Genomic DNA, 20,310 nt, shown 5'->3' with positions numbered 1-20,310 from the left:
TCCTTTTTCAAAATTTTAAGTATTTTTTTGGAGTTCCCATTGTGGCACAGTGGAAACAAATCCAACTAGGAACCATGAGGTTGCAGGCTCAAACCCTGGCCTCGCTCAGTGGGTTAAGAATCTGGCATTGCCGTGAGCTGTGGTGTATGCCAGCAGCTGTAGCTCCAATTAGACCCCTAGCCTAGGAACCTCCATATGCCTTTCTTTCTTGTTTTATTTCACTGTTTTGAGCATAGCTTCCCAGGAAAGGGTAGGGTGATGAGGGGAAATCTTTTGGAGTACTTGCATGTGTAAAAATTTCTAAAAATATTTTTATTCCATCCTTTTACCCAACTGATAGATTGGCAAGGTATAGAATTTTAGGTTGGATATTATTTTTCTTCAAAGTGTTGAAGGCATAGCCCTATTACAGCCAAGCTTCCACTATGGTTGTGAGAAGACCTGATGCCATTTTGTGTCCTGATTTTTGTATGTGACCAACCCCAACCCCATCTCCCTCCTCTGGGAAATTTTCAACCTTCAGTTTCCGCTCCAACATGCAAAAACCCTGGAATTCATTGCTCCCACCCTTACAAGAAAAAAGATAACTGAAAACCAGTGACTTTTCCTGGACCCATCAGTGAGTTGAGGCTGTAGGACAAATCACTTTGAAATCTGAAGAGACAGGCAAATACAGAAACTTAAAGCTGAAATCATATTTACATATCATTCACAAACCGGTAGGAACACATAAATGGTAATTTTGACGACTTGGTGGAGGCTGAGTGAGGACTAACATTAGAGTGAAAAATTTCAGGGGGAGGGAGAGGCTATAGCTTTAGGGTTTCTCCATATTTCCATGGGTTGTACCTCCTGGAGCCCCACCAGATCCTCATGGTAAAGAGCCAAGAAAAATTCCTTGTATCTCTGGCAGAAGGAAAGGTAAAGTAACCATTTTGAAATTCATGCAGAGTGCTTTTCATGAGAAAAGCCTTCTTTCCAGGAGAAAAGACTTAGAGATTTATCTCATCTCATGAGGAAGGGCAATTACCCAACTTCAGTCTCCTCTTGTCTTATTTCTTCTAAGGCAGGGCAGGGGAATGGGTTGCAGTGGGAAGGGAAATGGGGGATGGAAATGCTAGGAAATACTTGTGAAAATCATAGTCCTGGAACACAGGCTCACTGAAAGCCTGAAATTTAGTCATAAGACTATGGAATGCTTTCCCTCCTCACATTTTACCACCAAAGCAAGGAGTTCAGAATAATAACAATGGAATGAAGACTCTAGTTAATTAGAAGTTATTGGGAAACCTAAAGTCAACAGAAGAGTCAAAAGCAAAGACTCTAAAGGAATTTGTGGCTTCTTGCACCTTCTTGCACCAGCTGCAGCAATCATTAACACAGCCCACTCCTAGCCAGGTTAACATAAAATTCATACTAAAGGCCTTTTAACCTGTTTCTATTACCAAATACAATTCAATACAAAATTAGAAGACATGCTAAAAGCCAAGAAAAATTAAAATCCTGAGAAAACAAAGCAAGCACTAGAGCTGGACTCCAGTATGACATAGGAATTATAAGTCAGGGAATTTAATTAAGGACTCTAATAGAAAAAATAGACAACATGCAAGAACATGGTAATGTAAACAGAGATATGAAAACTCTAATAAGGAATCAAAAAGAAATACTAAAAATTAAAAATACTGTAAAAGAAGTGAAGAATGCCTTTGATAGACTTATCAGTAGACCAGATGTGGCTGAGGAAAGAATCGGTGAGCTTGAAGATAGGTCAATAAAAGTTTCTTTAACTGATACTCAAAGAGAAAAAAAGAATGATAAAGACAGAACAGAATACCCAGGAGCTGTAAGACAATTTCAAAAAGTATAACATATGCATAGTTAGAACTCCAGGAGAAGAGAGAACAGAGCAGAAAAAATATTTAAAGAAATAATGGCTGAGAATTTTCCAAAGTTAATGACAGATACCAAACCACAGATTCAGGAAGCATGAAAATCCAAGCAGGATTAATACCAAAAATCTATACCTAGGCATGTCATATTCAAACTGCAGAAAATCAAAATCAAAGAGAAAATTTTGAAAGAGGTCAGGGCTTGTGGAGATTTTACCTATCAGGAAACAAGTTTCTAAGAAACTTCAGAAAACATACAAATAATAAGAGAAGGGGTTGAAACATTTAAAGTCTTGAAAGAAACTTCTCTGTTTCCAGTATTCTGAAGAGTCACAGTGATAGCCTTAGTGTGAATATATTTTTCTTTGACTATGCTCATCACATGACAGATTCCTTCAAACTAGAAATTCACATCTTTCATATCTGAGTAATTTTCTTATGTTATTTCATTGATAATTCCATCTCCTCTTCATTCTATTAAAAAGTACTACTGTTTGAATACCGGACTTCCTGTACTGGTTCTCTAATTTTCATATTCTTTTTCTTCTATTTTCCATCCTTAATCTTTTTGCTCCATTTCAACTTTATCTTCTAGCTCTTTTATTGAGTTAATTTCTGTTATTATGCTTGAATACCCAAGAGCCCTTTTGTACTAAATTTTTGTAGCCTATCTTTCACTTCTCAAAAGAATATTATTTTTTATGTTTCATATCTCTGAATAATCTCTCTTCCAAGTTGCTTTTTATGTCAGTTTGGGTCTCTGTCTTTTATTTTAGAGACTTTCCCTAAATGTCTTGTGGTCCTCAAGTGTGCTCAGACATAAGGAGGGAGCAACAAAAAGTTGACTGAAACCTTATGTAAGAAGTGAAACTTGTGGATTGAGCATCACTGAAAACTGGCCCAGCTCAGCCATTTCTTTGGAGAATCCCTGCTATCAGTATCTCTGGATCTTTTCTCTGGATATGGTCATATTGCCCAGAGAAGGCACTTCTCATCTGTTCTCTGGAGGGTACAAGCATGATTACAGTATTCTTGGAGAGTAGGAAGGAATCTAAACATTCAGAACAAGAAGCAGTAAGATAAGGGAGTTAAAGGGCTCTGGAGTCACCTACTACATGAGCTTAGGCAAGATATTTAATTTCTCTATGATTCATTTTTCTCATCTGTTAAATGCAAACAAAGATTGTTAGGGGAATTAAACCAGTTGATACATGTGAAATGTTGAAAACACAACCCAAGTACCATGTAAGTGTTGGCTATTGTCATGAAGAGATTTTGACTTAATTCCTTTATTTTCAATACTATACACTGTTCATAACTGTGCCAAATGTTGACCAAGGCAAAACTCTCTATTTTTATATATCTTGGCAGTTATCCTCTAAAATATATGGGTATACGTCCTATAAGTATGTTTTAATAGTGCCTATTTTTTTTATGTACTCCCCACGCTAGATATTAACAATCCTTTTGTCTTTACCAATATTATAGGTGAAAAAATATTTCATTTTTATGTGCATAGAAAGCCTTTAAGATCTTCTTAATCCTGAGGTTTTATTTCTAATACTGGTAATTATAATGAATTTGTCCAATCAAAAGAGAACCTATCTTGCTGTCTTTGGAAAGGCAGTGCAGCTGAGCGAGTTAGCAAGAGCTCTGTCATGAGCCTGCTTTCACTGAGGCCTGACTGTCTTTCAAGCTTGTTATATAACTTTGGGTGAGTCCCTTAACCTCTGAAGGCCATCTGTAGAATGAGTTCTTCCCTCATGTAATTGTGAAGATTGATAATGGAAAAAAAAGCTGAGAACTGTTTGGCTTAGGTGCTTCTGTAAAAGTCACCCATGGGCCCTCCCAGAGGAAGCAGCCACTCAGACCACCCCTGCCTCGGCCCCCAAGAGTTACAGATGGGATTGGTACTTTGTCTCTCTTTTTTGGCCTTTTGTAAATGTTAACAGGTTTTTTCACATGTGAGCAATTATATTATTTTTATGCAAGGTCTGTAGGTTAAGTATATCTAATTGTCAAAATGTCTCATTTATTAGCTACTTTGTCCTCACAGTATCCTTGTTAACTAGACAAATAGGTAGTGTTATCTTTATAGTTGAGGAAACCAAGACAGATAAAGCCAAAAGCAACTTTAGGTTAAGAGTAAGTTGTTATCAGATATTAGATGAAAATTTAGATTTTAAAAGTTAAGAAATGCCGTGTTACTTTCTTCCAGGTGAATTACCTCAGTGTAATATCTAATAAGTAAAATAAGGATGAATTGTAATTAAGACATCAGTTGCTCATAGATAAACATACTTCATTTCTACAATGTCTAGCAGTTTTTGGAAACCACAAAATAGCTAAAATATTCTCCTTACAAATGTATTAGAATTAATATTAGTAATAGGATATACATTCCTCAAAGTAATAAACTAGATTTCTGTTATATTAGTATTATAAAAAAGGAAAATCAACCTAATGTTGGCTGTTGTTGAATAGCAGGGATGGATCCTTAAAACGAGTTATCGTCTCAATGTCTCTTATAAAGTTTTCTAAAAATCACCTCAAAAAAATTTAGGCAAGGATATATTAGCAAATCTGAGGATATCCATTATTTTGGGAAATTCACAAATATGTGAAAAGTAAACAATGCACTTCTAAATAATCAATGGGTCAAAGAAGAATCACAAAGAAGATCAGAAAATTCATTGAGATGAATAAAAACGACAACACAACACACCAAAATTTCATGCTTGTTTTACAGTGTTTAGGGGGAAATTTATAGCTATAGACATCATTTGACCATAAAAATGTATGAAGTGCTGATACCTACTATGGCATGGATGAACCTTGAAAATACTATGCTCAATGAAAAAGGCCAGTCTCAAAAGACCACATATTATCTGATTTTATATGAGTCCATTTATATAAAATGTCAAGAACAGTCAAGTCTATAGAGAGAGAAAGTCGATTAGTAGTTTCCTAGGGCTGGGGATTTGGGAGAAGTGAGGAGTTACTGCTAATAGTTATGAGGTTTCTTTTTTGGTGATAAAAATGTCCTAAAATTGAGGTGTACAGCACAACTAGAAATCAATGAATTATACACTTTCAATGAACTAATTAAATGGTATATGAACTATATTTCAAAAAAGATATTTTTTCAAAAACAAGTTAAATTGTTTTTGTTGTTAAATTGTTGAAAAATCGTTTAAATATAACACAAAGTGAAGTCGTGTATGTTAATTGGATGTTCTTTATTTTAACCTAACCGATGTTATTTTAAATTTTGTAAAATATCCTACTCATTGTTTTTGCTTTTCCACCTCCTTTCCCCATATATTCCTTCAATCATCACATTCATCTAATAACTGAACACAACAACCAAGTGTTTAGTCAAATTTGTGCATCACAGAGTTGATGTGGTTACATTAGTAAGAAGTGCCAGCAGATATAAATGCCAGCAGCCTCAGCCCCGGTTGCCTCAGTTTTCTTTGTTTAAAACTTTCCCTTAGGTTTTAAAGCAACTATGAAAGAATTGGACCTTTCCTGTATTAGCCATTGTCTTCTCTCTTCTCTTCTTCTCCTTTACTCTGTTCATAAAATTTGCTTTGCTATTTTAACCGAGGTCAGCCTCCAAAGAATTCATGCCATTTGACTGCCAGGACATGGCTAATAAATTATGTCTATTTTAGCATGTTCCATAAGTGAAACAGGTGGTCTACATCTTCTTGTGTATCTTTAAGAAATCCTTAAATTGGGGGAGTTCCCGTCGTGGCGCAGTGGTTAACGAATCCGACTAGGAACCATGAGGTTGCGGGTTCGGTCCCTGCCCTTGCTCAGTGGGTTAACGATCCGGCGTTGCCGTGAGCTGTGGTGTAGGTTGCAGACGCGGCTCGGATCCCGCATTGCTGTGGCTCTGGTGTAGGCCGGTGGCTACAGCTCCGACTGGACCCCTAGCCTGGGAACCTCCATATGCCGCAGGAGCGGCCCAAGAAATAGCAAAAAGACAAAAAAAAAAAAAAAAGGAAATCCTTAAATTGTAATTTTAAAGAAAACTTAAAATTTGATTGATTGATTGATTGATTTGCTTTTTTTTAAGGCCGCACCCGCAGCATATGGAAATTCCCAGGCTAGGGGTTGCATCTGAGCTACAGCCACTGGCCTACGCCACGACCGATGCAACTCGGAGTTCCAGCCTGGTCTGCGACCTACCACCACAGCTCATGGCCATGCCAGATCCTTAGCCCACTGAGTGAAGCCAGGGATCAAACCTGCATTCTCATGGATGCTAGTCAGGTTCGTTAACTGCTGAGCCCCAAAGGAAACTTCCGAAAACTTAGATTTTAAAATAACTGTTTTCCATTAGCTATTCAAGTTTATTTACCTTGACATATTAAATATTTTTTCATGTATGTTCTCAGGCTATGTTTTCTAGCATTTATGCTGGGTGTACATGCTTGTGTGTGTGCACATGTGTGCATACATGGTGTATTGGAGAAGAGATGAACCCCAAGTTAATCCTGCAAGTAATGGATCTGGCGTTTATATTAGAACTATAATTTACACAGAGTATATTTTTAAATTCAATACTTGAACAATTTGCCAAATGTCACATAATTTTAAATATAGGCCAAGAGTGTTTCTGCATTAAGCCCCACAAATGTGTGGGTTGAAATTAGGCAAGTTAAAAGGGATGGTGAATGTTAAACAGGAATATTTTTAAGCATTCTCTTTTGGGGTTTGATTACTATTTATATTGGATTTACAAATTTTGAAACAAGCACTCACTCTTGTCTGTCTGTTCATACGCCAACATCAACATTGAATTTATCAAGTCGTTATTTATGCAATGTTGAGACAGGCAAAATGAAATGGAGAAGGGAGGCAATTATCTGTAGATTCTACCCACACAACTCTCAGCAACCACAGAGAAAATGGCTTGGTTGACGAGAACAATTGAGTTTTGTTGACTGTGCCCTGAACATGTAGTTAATTGCATAATTCTTCCCATCCTTTAGCCTGTGTTTCTACAGTCCATGCCTGACCTCAGCTGTCCTTGGCAGTCACAGCTGTGGTCATTAATTAAGCAGGACAGCAGCCTCAGCAAACTCAGGCTGTAGGGATCCTCCTCCATCACAAATTTTGGTCTCAGAGAACCTTAAGGACCATTTTCTCTGTGGCATAATCTGGCATAGTGGCCATCAAGACAGATATTATCAGGATATCACCACCCTTCGATAGAAGAAATTGACCTTATGAAAGGGGCATGTGATGTTCAGATTTGCTTTAAAAAGAAAACACCAAACTGTGTCTAGTTTTTGGACGCTAAGCAATCCCAAATACACTGGCCTGCACACTTTAGGAGATGGAGATTTATTAACTTATTATAAAAGGCTAACCCATTGTTTAATTACTGCTTTTTTTTCCTTTTATCTTTTTAGGGTTAACACCAGCAGCTTATGGAAGTTCCCAAGCTAGGGGTCTAATCAGAGCTCCAGTGGCTGGCCTACACCACAGCCACAGCAATGCAGGATCTGAGCCGGGTCTACGACCTACACCACAGCTCACGGCAACACCTGATCCTTAACCCACTGAGCGAGGCCAGGGATCGAACGCACTTCTTCATGGATCCTAGTTGGGATTGTTAACTGCTGAGCCAGGATAGGAACTCCTGCTTATGTTTAATGTCAGCTTTTCTCATTGATTCAGTGCTACAAAAGAGAATTTGGAAGCAATGACAGAATCTAACATTTCAACTCGGCGAAAGTTAATTTTGATCATTCAACTAATATGTTGTAAAACTATGCTAAAAGCTTTGCCCAAAGCAAAGTTACCAAATCTAGGAAGCAGAAATTATACTTTTTGCTTTTATTCTAATTTTTAAATTCCTAAATAAATGTTGAACAACCGTTTAGGAAATATCATTTAGGAAGGAGCCAAATTATGTTAGCCTGCTTTGAACTCTCTTGAACTCTCACAGATTCTGACTTGGCACTGGATAAAGAGAGGACTTGGGACAGAGACAACCTTTAAAATCCTTCTAAACCTGAGTTTCTGTGCTTCTAAGAATCAGGCATTAAGCCTACCATTTCCAAAGTTATCACAAGAGAATAAAAGGTGTTTACCCGGAAAGGACTTCACAACACTGACAGCTCTGAGAGAATAAGCCTTTCATGTGCTTGGCACTCCATGTACATAATCTCCTTTAATGTACCCAGAAAATGAACAGGGTGGGGATTCCTGTCTCCATTTGACCGAGGCTTGAAGAGGTAAAGGAACATGCCCAGGATCACATACCAATCATCAAGAATCTTGAAATGGGGAGTTCCCGTTGTGGCTCAGTGGTTAATGAATCTGACTAGGAACCATGAGGTTGCGGGATCGATCCCTGGCCTTGCTCAGTGGGTTAAGGATCCTGCGTTGCTGTGGCTGTGGCGCAGGCTGGCAGCTATAGCTCTGATGGGACCCCTAGCCTGGGAAGCTCCATGTGCCGCAGAAGTGGCCCCAGAAAAGGCAAAAAGACAAAAAATAAAATAAAATAAAAAATAAAGAGTCTTGAAATGGGCTTCTTGGGGAAAAAAAAAAAAAATCGAGGCTTTTCTGAGTCCAAATGATCCAAATATTTGCTTCCATTTTCCAGAAGGATTGTATATAGCTGCAATGTCTGATTGTGTAACTATCACCCCTACCATTTATCTCACTGAAATTTCTTCATGCCCAGGTTTAACTTTCACCTTGGCTGGTCTGAGGTCCTAGCTCTAGGGCCTTCCTTATTTGTTATTCAAATAATGTTAACATTCCCCTCTTTGGCCTTTGCTGTTTTTCTGTCATTGAACTTCTACCATGCTCTACACAAACATACTAGAGTGCTTATAAAACTAACAGCAAAGAGCTTATTGATTAAACTCCCATACGGTTCAGATAATGTGTCCAAGAAGGAACACTTGAGTCTACAAAATATTTGTGTAGAACCATGCCAAAATTATTTTTACAAAATGGAACAATTAGTGATTCCTATATCAATTTTCTCTATTATGATTTGAAGTAAATTTCCATTTTAGAGAGTAACTTACATTTCTTAGCTCTGGTGTTACTTTTGAAGATTTATATTTCTTATGAGACAGTTCATCTTGATGTGATTTTTAAACTAACCTTTCAATTATTAAATTTGAAAGAGGTATATAGAAATTTATGGTATTCGGGTTTTAGTATTTCTCATTAGATTTAAAATTTTTCGTAGTGATGCAGTTTTTAGGGTTCCAGCAAATAAACCTCTTTTCAATAGTTAATTAATATTTAAATGACCTATCATTTTGTCTTGATTATGATTTACATCAGGAAGACCTTGTCATCTAAATCCATTGCTATCCTTAAAGACGGTTAGAAGAGGATTTTTAATTTTTAATTTTTTTTTTTTTTGTCTTTTTAGGGCCTTATCCACAGCATATGGAGGTTCCTAGGCTAGGGGTCTAATCGGAGCTATAGCCACTGGCCTACCCCAGAGCCACAGCAACTCGGGATCCAAGCTGCGTCGTCTGACCTATACCACAGGTCGTGGCAACACCAGATCCTTAACCCACTGAGCACGGTCAGGGATCGAATCTGCATCCTCATGGCTACTAGTCAGATTTGTTTCCACGGAGCCATGAGAGGAACTCCTAGAAGAGGAATTCTTTATTATTTTTATTCCTGTTCAATTTTTTTTTTTTTTGTCCCTAGAAATGGTGTAGTTCAGTTTTCTTTTTCAAATGGAATCCTATATTCTCAATAACTTAGGGCAGCACAATTGCTTAAATAAGTATAGCATCTCAGATGTCAGATGGATTTTATAGGAGATGCTCAGAAGAGCATCTTTTTTAGGAGATGCTCTTAAAGTGTGGTGTAGGCTAACATGCCTCAGAATAACAGAATAACCTAGAGAGTATGCTTAAAATGCCTATTTGGGGGCTTTTCCCCAGGCCTTCTGAATCTGAATCGCTGGGGTTGGGGTTCCAGAATGCATTTTAAAAATCTTCAAAAAAAGATCCTTAAAAACTTGAAATTTGAGAATCACTGTCTCCAAGGTTATGTTACTACTAACAATAACAATCATACTCACATTTAAGCCTTCCTGATTCTCTAGCAGGCCACACCCTAATTGCAGGCAAACAGCATGGATTGATGATCAACCACTGATTCAATAAACCCAAATGCTATCTCTTTGTTCAAAATAATGATACTACACAGTGGTCAGTCAACCACGGCCGCTACAGAATGACTCGTACCCTTCAAGACAACAGACACAAACAGCACGGTTTTGCAATCTGGTTTGCAGTTTCTGTTCCACCCCCACATTTTTCTAATACCTCCTTTGGCCTTTTGAGTTTAGTCTGCAGGGCAGTGTTCTGAGGTTCATCTCGGGTGAACCTCAATCCTCTCTCCAAGTGTGGAACTGATAAAAGACACCTTCGTAAGGTCAGCCTGCACTTACTACCGCTGTGGTCTCTGATTACTAAATAAACACTTTGGATTTTTGAAATGCTCTGCAAACACACTGGAAACTTTAAGGACAATCTGCACAAAAACTTAAAGATTCTATTTCTCCCCTGAAGACCTTTATACTAACTGGCAGGGGCAATGCTGCAGTATAATTATAATTATTTGAGGCTGTAGGAAAACAGCAATCATAACTTTCGATCATTTCAGGGATCCTCAGAATTTTCTCCAATAGCAACAATAAAATTTTCTCCAACAACAATAAAAATCTATGATAAAACGCTAAGTTTTTTGACAGAAAGCATGTTTCTAGAGGTCTCCATGACAGAAGTTACTAAATTCAACAAGTATTTATTAATCACCTCTCATGAGCCTGGCACTGTCTTTTTTCTTTTTTTCTTTTTAGGGTTGCACCCAAGGCATGTGGAAGTTCCTGGGCTAAGCGTCCAACTGGAGCTGCAGCTGAGGCCTACACCCCAGCCACAGCAACTTGGGATCTGAGCCGCATCTGTGACCTATGCCCCAACCTGCAGCAACACCAGCTCCTTAACCTACAGGTGAGGCCAGGGATAGAACCCACATCGTTATGGACACTATGTTGGGTTCTCAACCTGCTGAGCCACACGGAAACTCCAAGCCTGGCACTGTCTTTAATCCTCAATCCCACCTCTGGGTTGGCAGAATCCAGGTACCTCTCATTATCTTGAAAGATGTCTTTCCATTTCTCTCAAATTTCAACATAAATTAAAAGTCATTACTGCTTCTTTTTTTTTTTTTTTTTTTGCTTTTGCTTTTTAGGGCTGCACCCATAGCACTTGAAAGTTCCCAGGCTAGGGGTTGAATCAGAGCTGCAGCCATGTGTGCAAACTACACCATAGCTTACGGTAACACCTGATCCCCAACCCACTGAGAGAGGCCAGGGATCAAACCCACATCCTCATGGATACTAATCGGATTTGTTTCCACTGTGCCACAAGGAGAACTCCAGCTGCTGCTGCTTCTTTTTTTTTTAAACTAAAGTAGTGCTCCCTCTGAATTGAAAGAGTTCTAAATTCTTCTGGCTTGAGAATGTCAAAATTCTCAAAGGGCTGCAAATCACTTACTCACTTAGGTATTTAGGTATCTTTACAAACCCCCATTAATTTCCAGTATATCCAGAAATACTATTGCTCTGAAAAACTTGTACCATATTAAATTAAAAATCATTAAAATAAACTGTCTTCACTGTTACTATGTAACTGCTAAATATTTTCTCCCCAGGATCATCTAATTTATCTAGAAATAGAAGCATGCTTTTTTGTTTAAACCACTTAATGAGGTGAAAATGAAGTGAAACTATAAAGAAAAAAACTCACTTGTTTTTTCTTTGCAAACACTATTATTCTGAAAGTACAAAGTCCATTATTTTGAAAGCTGAAGGTTTATGAATCATCATTTCACAGCAAAAGTATATATATATATGTATATTTACATCTACATCTGAATAGCTGTTTCATGGACTTGCAATATGTGTTCATAGATTGCTATGATATCTTATCATTAATAATTAATAAACATATTAAAAACTTTATTTGAAGTAAGCTTTTGTTAATTGTATTTCATGCAATTTATGACTACCTAGAGCTCCCTTGTGGCACTTTTAAACAAAGAGTCAACAGGGGGTATACAAAAACCCCCAAAATGTTTTTGGCATTTGAATCAATCACATCACTTGAGCCAAGACTCTTTGTTCTTGAAATCACAGCTGGTGGTTCTAATGGCTAGCTACCCCCCAGCCCACTGATCAGGGGTGTTTGTCAAGACTTTAAGGCACATATTCTGCTCCCAGGATCAACATTACATAGTGATTATTTCTCTCTCTCTCCTTCGTTTGTTTCTTTTTCCCCATTACTTTATTTTCAATAATCCTCACTTTCCTAAAAGGAACTGATTGCAGAATGAGGACCATTCTTTCAAAAATAAGTTAAATTTAGTATTTTAATCACCCAAAAGCAGGGACTATAAAGAACATTCCAAACATATGACCCCACCACATTTTTGTGTTTAAATTAAGTCAGCATTATGGTGGTGATTAATAACACACATTGACAAAGAAAGTCAGGTGGCATGATTGTGAAGGGCAAACTTTTCTGGTTTTGGTGGAGAAACAAAATATGCATACAATTGACCTTTGCATTCCATTCTACTTGAAAAAGCCTTCCTAACCTTGAAAAACAACCTTCATACTTCTGTTCCATATCAAACTTGGAATTAAATGCTTTAAAAATGTGCTATGGACAAAATTCCATCTTGACAGCCGGTTTAAATATTTGCTTAAGAATATGTAGCAGTTGTGGCACTTAGAATGTATAACAGATGGCAGGACTACACAGGCACTGTGCATTATTGGCAAAAGTAGACCATTTGAACTTTGTTACAGTTTTGCTGCTTTGAAGTTTGGGGGACATAATTTACCCTCTTTCCTCTGTCCTTGGAGGAGCACATAGAAGGTTTGGGATGTTAACTCAGAAATCACGACTCTGAAGATGTGCACAGCTGTTTTGGAGAGTGAATGGTAAGCACCATGCACATAGGATTCTCACCTCCCATCTCCTTGCAGTGCACTTACCTGGTCTCTTTGTTAGGACATTAACATTGTTTTCTGGGTCCCTGGAGACTTGTTGGCACATGTTCCCGCTCAGAGACAATTCATTTTCCTCATCAGGAAAGATTATGAATAAAAGACTATGTGGAGGCAAAATGCAAGGTGCCAGGATTTCTCTGCTGACCACAGCTCTTAATAACCCCAAAGTCCGTATCTTGGTAGAGTCTTAAAGACTCTAGGGAGTTAGCACAGAGTCTGGCACATAGTAGACTTTCCTCAGCCTATTTTGTTTTTAAATTGAAGATAGTTGATTGACAATGTTGTGTTAGTTTCAGGTGTAAAGCAAAGTGATTCAGTTATATATATAAAACTCTTTTTCAGATCCTTTCCCTGCTAGAGCTTATTGCAAGATATTTAATATAGTTCCCTGTGCTATACAATAGGACATTGCTGTTTATCTATTTTATATATAGTAGTGAGTATCTGCCAATCTCAAATTCTTAATTTATCTCTCCCCACCTCTTTGCCCTTTGTTAAGCATGTTTCTTTTCTTTTCTTTTTCTTTTTTTCCTTTTTTTTTCCTTTTGTATTTTTAGGGCCACACTTGCAGCATATGGAAATTCCCAGGCTAGGGGTCGAATCAGAGCTGTAGCTGCTGGCCTACACCACAGTCACAGCAATGCCAGATCCGGGCCATGTCTGCAACCTACACCACAGCTCACAGCAACACCAGATCAGGAACTTGACAATGCCACAGCAGGAACTCCAGAAGGTATTTCTTGAGAGCCTTCTAAGTGCCCAGGACAATGCAATGAATTTGACCAGTATTTTGCCTAGGCATTTGATTTCTAGCCATATGATTTTATTATAAAAGCAAACATTGTTTAAATTTTTGAGCATATTTTCTATTTGGTATGCTGTGTTTTTCTCATAACACAGGATACTTGTTTTGCTAATGAGGTCAGGAATCATCTAGAAGTCTCAGTCAAGTGGTAAGTTAAATCTGGTCTGTGATATAGCTATTAATGAGCATAAAAATGGCTTGGTAGAATGCAGATTCCTTGGCCCTATCTGTGGAGATTTCAATTAAACTGTTGGGAAAGGGGTCAGGTCACTTTTAACCCTCCATCCATGGTTCTAATGTGCAGTCAGGGTTGAGAATCGCCAGTTGTTTTTTTTTTTTTTTTTTAGGGCTGCATGCAAGGCATATGGAGGTTCCAAGACTAGGGGTCAAATCGGTGCTGTAGCAATGTGGGATCTGAGCCAGTGTCTGCAACCTACACCACAGCTTATAGCAATGCTGGATCTCTTAACCCACTGAGCAAGACCAGGGATTGAACCTATGTCCTCATGATTGCTAGTCAGATTTGTTTCCACTGAGCCACAATGGGAACTCCGAGAATCACCAGATTAAGGACAGCAAAGAATCCTGAAAGTCAGAGCTCGTAACATCTCAGCATCAATGAACATTTAGTGAGAGCGTCTGACTACAAAGCCCTGTGTGAGGTGAAGGAAACTAGTGAAAGCTTTTCTGAGCAGAAGAATGATGTGATCTAAACCATGTTTCTTTGCCTGGTTTTGCCAATTTAAATATTATAAAAGTAACACGACCTCCTTGTCATGATTCAATAACACATCAAATGAGAGTCCCACTTAGCACTTTTCTATTTCCACCCTTCCTGTCTCCCCTGAGGTAAAGCACTGATGTAAGTTTGGTGCATACATTTCCATTTTTTTCCTATTCATTTGCATTTGTAGGCACTCATGGAAAGATATCATTTTAATACTATAAATTAGGTATAAATATATACTTAGATATTAGAAACATAAAATACGCATGGAAAATAAACATGAAATTCCAGATAGGGTTATGAAAGGGAGAGAAAGGCATAGGAGGTGAACAGGTAGCTACATATGTTGAGAAATAAGCTGGATTTGGGGTAGATGCGTGTCCTTTATGTTGTTATCTATACTTCCCAAAATGCATAAAATATAATATCCATCTATGCTTTCATTGTTTGTTGACATATATATATATATACATATTTATTTATTTTAGGACAGTTTTAGACTTAGCAAAGAAAATGTAAAGATAGTAGAGAGAGTTCCCATGAAGACTGTACACTAGGTCCCTCTGTAGTGAACATTTTCCATTAGCCTGGTATGTTTCTCACAATACACAAACTAACATTAACAATACTCCATCCAGATTTCCATAGTTTTCAACCTTATGTTCTTTTCCTCTTCCAGGATCCCATCCAGGACACCACATTGCATTAATTGCCATGTCTTCTTAGGCTCTTCTTGGCTGTGATGGTGTCTCAGATTTTCCTTGCTTTTGATGACCTTGATATTGATAATTACTGGGCAAGTGTTTCGTAGCGTGTCCCTCAGTTGGTGTTTGTCTGATGTCTTTTCATGATTAGATGGGTTACGGGTTTCTGAGAGGAAGACCAAGGACTAAAGTGTCACTTTCTATAGAGGGCAGGTCCTACCCATGGGACTTGTCACTGATGAGGCTGAGGCAGTGTTTGTCAGGTTTCTCCACGGCAAAGCTTCTTTTTTTTCTCCCCTTGTCATCCTGACTTCTTGGAAGACTGTCACTCTGTGAAGCCACATAGAAGCAGTGGGGTGTTGAGTTTCACATCTACATAATTTATTTGAAATTCTTCTACCTGGAAGACTTGTGTCTTCTCTCTCATTTATTTATGTATTCAGTCCTTTATTTATGTCTGTATGGATATTTATTTTACTCTCGGGGTTATAATCTAATATGACTTTATTGATTTTGTTCCTCAAATTGTTCTAGCTTTGGCCATTGGAAGTTCTTTCAGACGATATATTTGGTAAATTGCTTCTAAAAACTAGTTTTGAGACATAATTTAAAAATGATACCACTCACCCATTTAAAGTGTGCAATTCAATGGCTTTTCATATAGTCACAGAGGTGAGAACATTTTCATCATTTCCTATCAAAACCCCATACCTATTAACAATCACTCCTCATTTCTCCCCAACTCTCCCCCTGTGTTCTAGGTAACCACTAATTTACTTTCTGTCTCTGTAGATCCGTCTGTTCTAGACATTTCACATAAATGGAATCATATAATATGTGGTCTTTGTGACTGGCTTTCACTTGGTATAATGTTTTCAAGATTCATTCATGTTGTATCACGTTAGTACTTTGTTTCTTTTTATTGCTGAATAATATTCCATTGTATAGATATACCACTTTTTGTTTATCCAGTCAATATTTGATGGACATTTGGGCTGTTTCCACTTTTTAGTTATTGTGTATAATACCGCTATGAACACTCTTGTACAAATTTTTGTGTATGCCCATGCATTGAGGTTACCAACCCTATATAACTGCATTGTTCTGCATTCTAGCTGTCACATCCATGCTCATTCTACCTATAGGTACAAGCTATTTTATCACTTAATGTGATTATGACTATTTACTTGTTGAAACAATTTGTATGATAAATTACTATCTCTTTTTGTTCATTTGCATTAATTTTAGGGTATTATGCTGACTCTTTTAAACTTCTCTTATAGGTAAGTTATATCCAGGAATTTCATTTCAGGGTAGCCAAGAGGATATTACAATGGATTTCATATTAAAAGGAAAGGGTGTTGGATTTGATAAGATTGAAGAACATCAGCCCTCCTCTTCTCCTCGGTCAGAGTTAAGGACTCTTCCTATGAACCTCTGTACTTTCTGTTTAATCATCACTAAAGCCATTAGGCAATTGTATGAGAACGGTTAACAGATCTCTTCTCCTTTAATGACTATGAGTGCTTTGTGAGCAAGAATACTGTCTTTTATATTTCCAGGGTCTAGACAGGTTCTAGAACTCACTAAATATTTGCCTGATGATGAATAATGGTGAATAAGAGGACCATCCAAAGGCAGCAAAGTAGAGAAAAACACTAGGTGGGAAGAAGAGAGAAGCATTGCATACGGACTTCTGAATGGAGGCTCTGCTCCCTCACTTCTGGTCTGATTCTGGGTCAGCATGTCAGGTTCAGGGCTTTGATTCCATCGGGCAGAGCTGCTCATGCACCAGCCCTCAGCATCACCTACCCCAGCTTGGGGTGACCAGGACTCCAGACTGCTCTCAGCTCTCAGTCACAGGGGTGTGGGAGTTCACATCCAGCTCTGTGTTAGTGGCACTAGGTGAGGGCCGCCTTTCAGAATATTAATGCCTGGATCTCACTGCTCAAAAGGCCTCAGGAAGACACACCCTGCTGCACTGGTTGGGCTGCATGGCAGCATGTTTAAATTTAAGCTGAGTTCTTTGAGCAGTGTGTTGGTTTCCACCAAACTCCAGCTCCGAAACCACCTCTTCCAGGAGTCTTCGTGCCCGCCACCCTGTCTTGGTCCTCACCCTACTCTCCAGGTGACAAGAGTACAGGTATACTTTGGTTTTGGTGTGCTTCACTTTCCTGCACTTCACAGTGTGTTTTTTACAACCTGAAGATTTGCGGCAACCCTGCATCAAGCAAGTCTACTTGCGACATTTTTCCAAAAGCATTTGCTCACTTTTTGTTTCTGTGTCACATTTTGGTAATTCTTGCACTGTTTCGAACTTTTTCATTCTTACTATATTTGCTATGGTCATCTGTGATCACTGATCTTTGATCTTACTGTTGTGGTTGAGGGCACCAAGGATTTTATCAATAACCGTTGTTTGTGTTCTGACTGCTCCACTGACTGGCCGTTCCCCACCTCTCTCCCTCTCCTTGGGCTGTCCTGTTCCCTGAGACTCAATACTGAAATTAGGCCAATTAATAACCCTACAGTGGCCTCTAAATGGTCAAGGGAAGCGATGTCCGTCTTTCACTTTAAATCAGAAGTGAGGAATGATTAAGCTTAATGAGGAAGGCATGTTGAAAGCTAAAACTGGTCAAAAGGCCTCTTGTGTCAGTCAGCCAAGCTGTGAATGCAAAGGAAAAGTTCTTGAAGGGAATTAAAGGTGCTACTCCAGTGAACACATGAATGATAAAAAAGTGAAACAGCCTTATTACTGACATGGAGAAAGTTTTAGTGGTCTGGATAGAAGACCAAAACCAGTCACAACCTTAGGCCAAAGCCTAATCCAGAGCACGGCCCTAACTCTCTTCCATTCCGGGAAGGCTGAGAGAGGTGAGGAAACTGCAGCAGAAAAATGTGGAGCTAGCAGAGCTCCATGAGGCTTAAGGGAACAAGCTGCCTCCATAACAAAGAAGGGCAAGGTGAAGCACCAAGTGCTGACATAGCAGCTGCAGCAAGTTATCCAGAAGATCCAACTAAGATCGTGAAGGAAGGTGGCTACACTAAACAATAGATTTTCAAGGTAGACAGAACAGTCTCATATTGGAAGAAGTAGCTGTCTAAGACTTTCATAGCTGGAAATGAGAAGTCAGTGCCTGGCTTCAAAGCTTCAAAGGACAGGCTGATTCTCTGGGTAGGGACTAATGCAGCTGATCACATTAAGTTAAAGCCAGTTCTCACTTACCACTCCTGGAGCCTTTCAGAATTATGCTAAATCAGGAGCTCCTGTTGTGGCGCAGCAGAAACGAATCCGACTAGGAACCATGAGGTTGAGGGTTCGATCCCTGGCCTCGCTCAGTGGGTTGAGGATCTGGTATTGCCACGAGCTGTGATGTGGGTCACAGACATGGCTTGGATCTGGTGTTGCTGTGGCTCTGGCATAGGCCTGCAGCTGTAGCTCCGATTAGACCCCTAGCCTGAGAATCTCCATATGCAGCGGTTACGGCCCTAAAAGGGACAAAAGATGAAAAAAAAAAAAAAGAATTATGCTAAATCTACTCTGTCTGTGCTCTGTAAATCGAGCAACAAGCCTGAATGACAGCACCTGTGCTTATACCATAGTTTAGTATTTTAAGCCCACTGTTAAGAACTACTGCTTAAGGAAAAAAGATGCTTCACAAACTATGACTGTGCACTGACAAGACACCTGGTCACCCAAGAGCTCTGGTGGAGATGTACAACCAGGTTAATGTTGTCTTAATGCCTACTAACACAACATCCGTTCTATAGCCCAGGAGTTAAGGAATCATTTCAACTGTCCTATTATGCAAGAAATATATTCCATAAGGCTACAGCTGCCATAGGTAGTGCTTCCTCTGATGGATGTGGGCAAAGGCAACTGAAAGCCTTTTGGATAGGATTCACCATCCTAGATGCCATTAAGAACATTCTTATGGGAAGAGGTAAAAAATCTCAGCATTACTAGGAGTTTGGAAGAAGTTGATTCCAACCCTCATGAATGCCTTTGAGGGGTTCAAGGCAGAGGAGGTAACTGCAGATGTGGTGGAAATAACAAGAGAACCAGAATAACAAGTGGAGCCTGAAGATGTGACTGAATTGCTGCAATCTTATGATAAAACTTTTGCAGATGAGAAGTGGCTTCTTAAGGATGAGCAAAGAAAGTGATTTATTTATTTACTGCCTTTTAGGGCCACACTTACAGCATATGGAAGTTCCCAGGCTAGGGGTCAAATCAGAGCCACAGCTGCTGGCCACAGCCACAGCTACAGCAACTCAGGATCTGAGCTGCATCTGTGACTTACACCACAGCTCATGGCAGTGCTAGATCCTTAACCCACTGAAAGAGGCCAGGGATTGAATCTGCATCCACGTGGATACTAGTCAGGTTTGTAACCTGCTAAGCATCAAAGGCAACTCCCAAGAAAGTGATATCTTGAAATGGAATCTACCCCTAGTGAAGATGCTGTGAAGACTGAAATGACCACAAAGGATTAAATATATTACATAAATGTAGTTGACAAAACAGTGGCAGGGTTTGAGAGCATTGGCTTCAACTTTGAAAGACATTCTATTTCAGGTAAGATGCTATCACACAGCATTGCATGCCACAGAGAAATCATTCATGGTTCACGAAAAGAAGTCAACTGATGTGGTTAACTTCCTTGTTGCCTTATTTAAAGAAGTTGCCACAGAGTTCCTGTCGTGGCTCAGTGGTTAACGAATCCGACTAGGGATCATGAGGTTGCCGGTTCGGTCCCTGGCCTTTCTCAGTGGGTTAAGGATCTGGCGTTGCTGTGGCTGTGGTGTAGGCTGGCGGCTACAGCTCTAACTGGACCCCTAGCCTGGGAACCTCCATATGCTGCGGGAGCAGCTCTAAAAAAGGCAAAAAAAAGAAATTGCCATGGGAACCCCAACTTTCAGAAAGTACCACCCTGCTTAGTCAGCAACACCGAGAAAAGACCCTCCACCAGCAAAAAGATTACAAATCACAGAAAGTTCACACAATTGGTAACTTTTTTTAACAATAAGGTATTTTGGTATTTTTAAAATTAAGGTATATACATTGCTACACTAATGTACTTTCTGTCTCTATGAATTTA

At 39.0% G+C, this 20,310-nt stretch overlaps 1 long non-coding RNA gene across 2 annotated transcripts in view; it reads right to left on the bottom strand.

Moving 5' to 3' along the window:
* The window catches only part of LOC125117032 (uncharacterized), a 56,035-nt gene that overhangs the window by 17,610 nt on the left and 18,115 nt on the right, over positions 1 to 20,310 (bottom strand). The window contains exon 4 of one of the 2 annotated variants that reach the window (XR_007132455.1): positions 14,774 to 15,538. The exons of the other annotated variant lie outside the window; for it this stretch is intronic. This is a non-coding gene — a long non-coding RNA (uncharacterized LOC125117032). Of the gene's footprint in view, positions 1 to 14,773; positions 15,539 to 20,310 lie in introns of those variants that run through there. 2 annotated transcript variants of the gene reach the window in all.

The sequence above is a fragment of the Phacochoerus africanus genome, chromosome 15 (assembly GCF_016906955.1).
Source record: "Phacochoerus africanus isolate WHEZ1 chromosome 15, ROS_Pafr_v1, whole genome shotgun sequence".
NCBI classification, from domain to species: Eukaryota; Metazoa; Chordata; class Mammalia; order Artiodactyla; family Suidae; genus Phacochoerus; species Phacochoerus africanus.
Note: the sequence above shows the minus strand (reverse complement) of the source record. Positions and strands in the feature narration are given on the sequence as shown.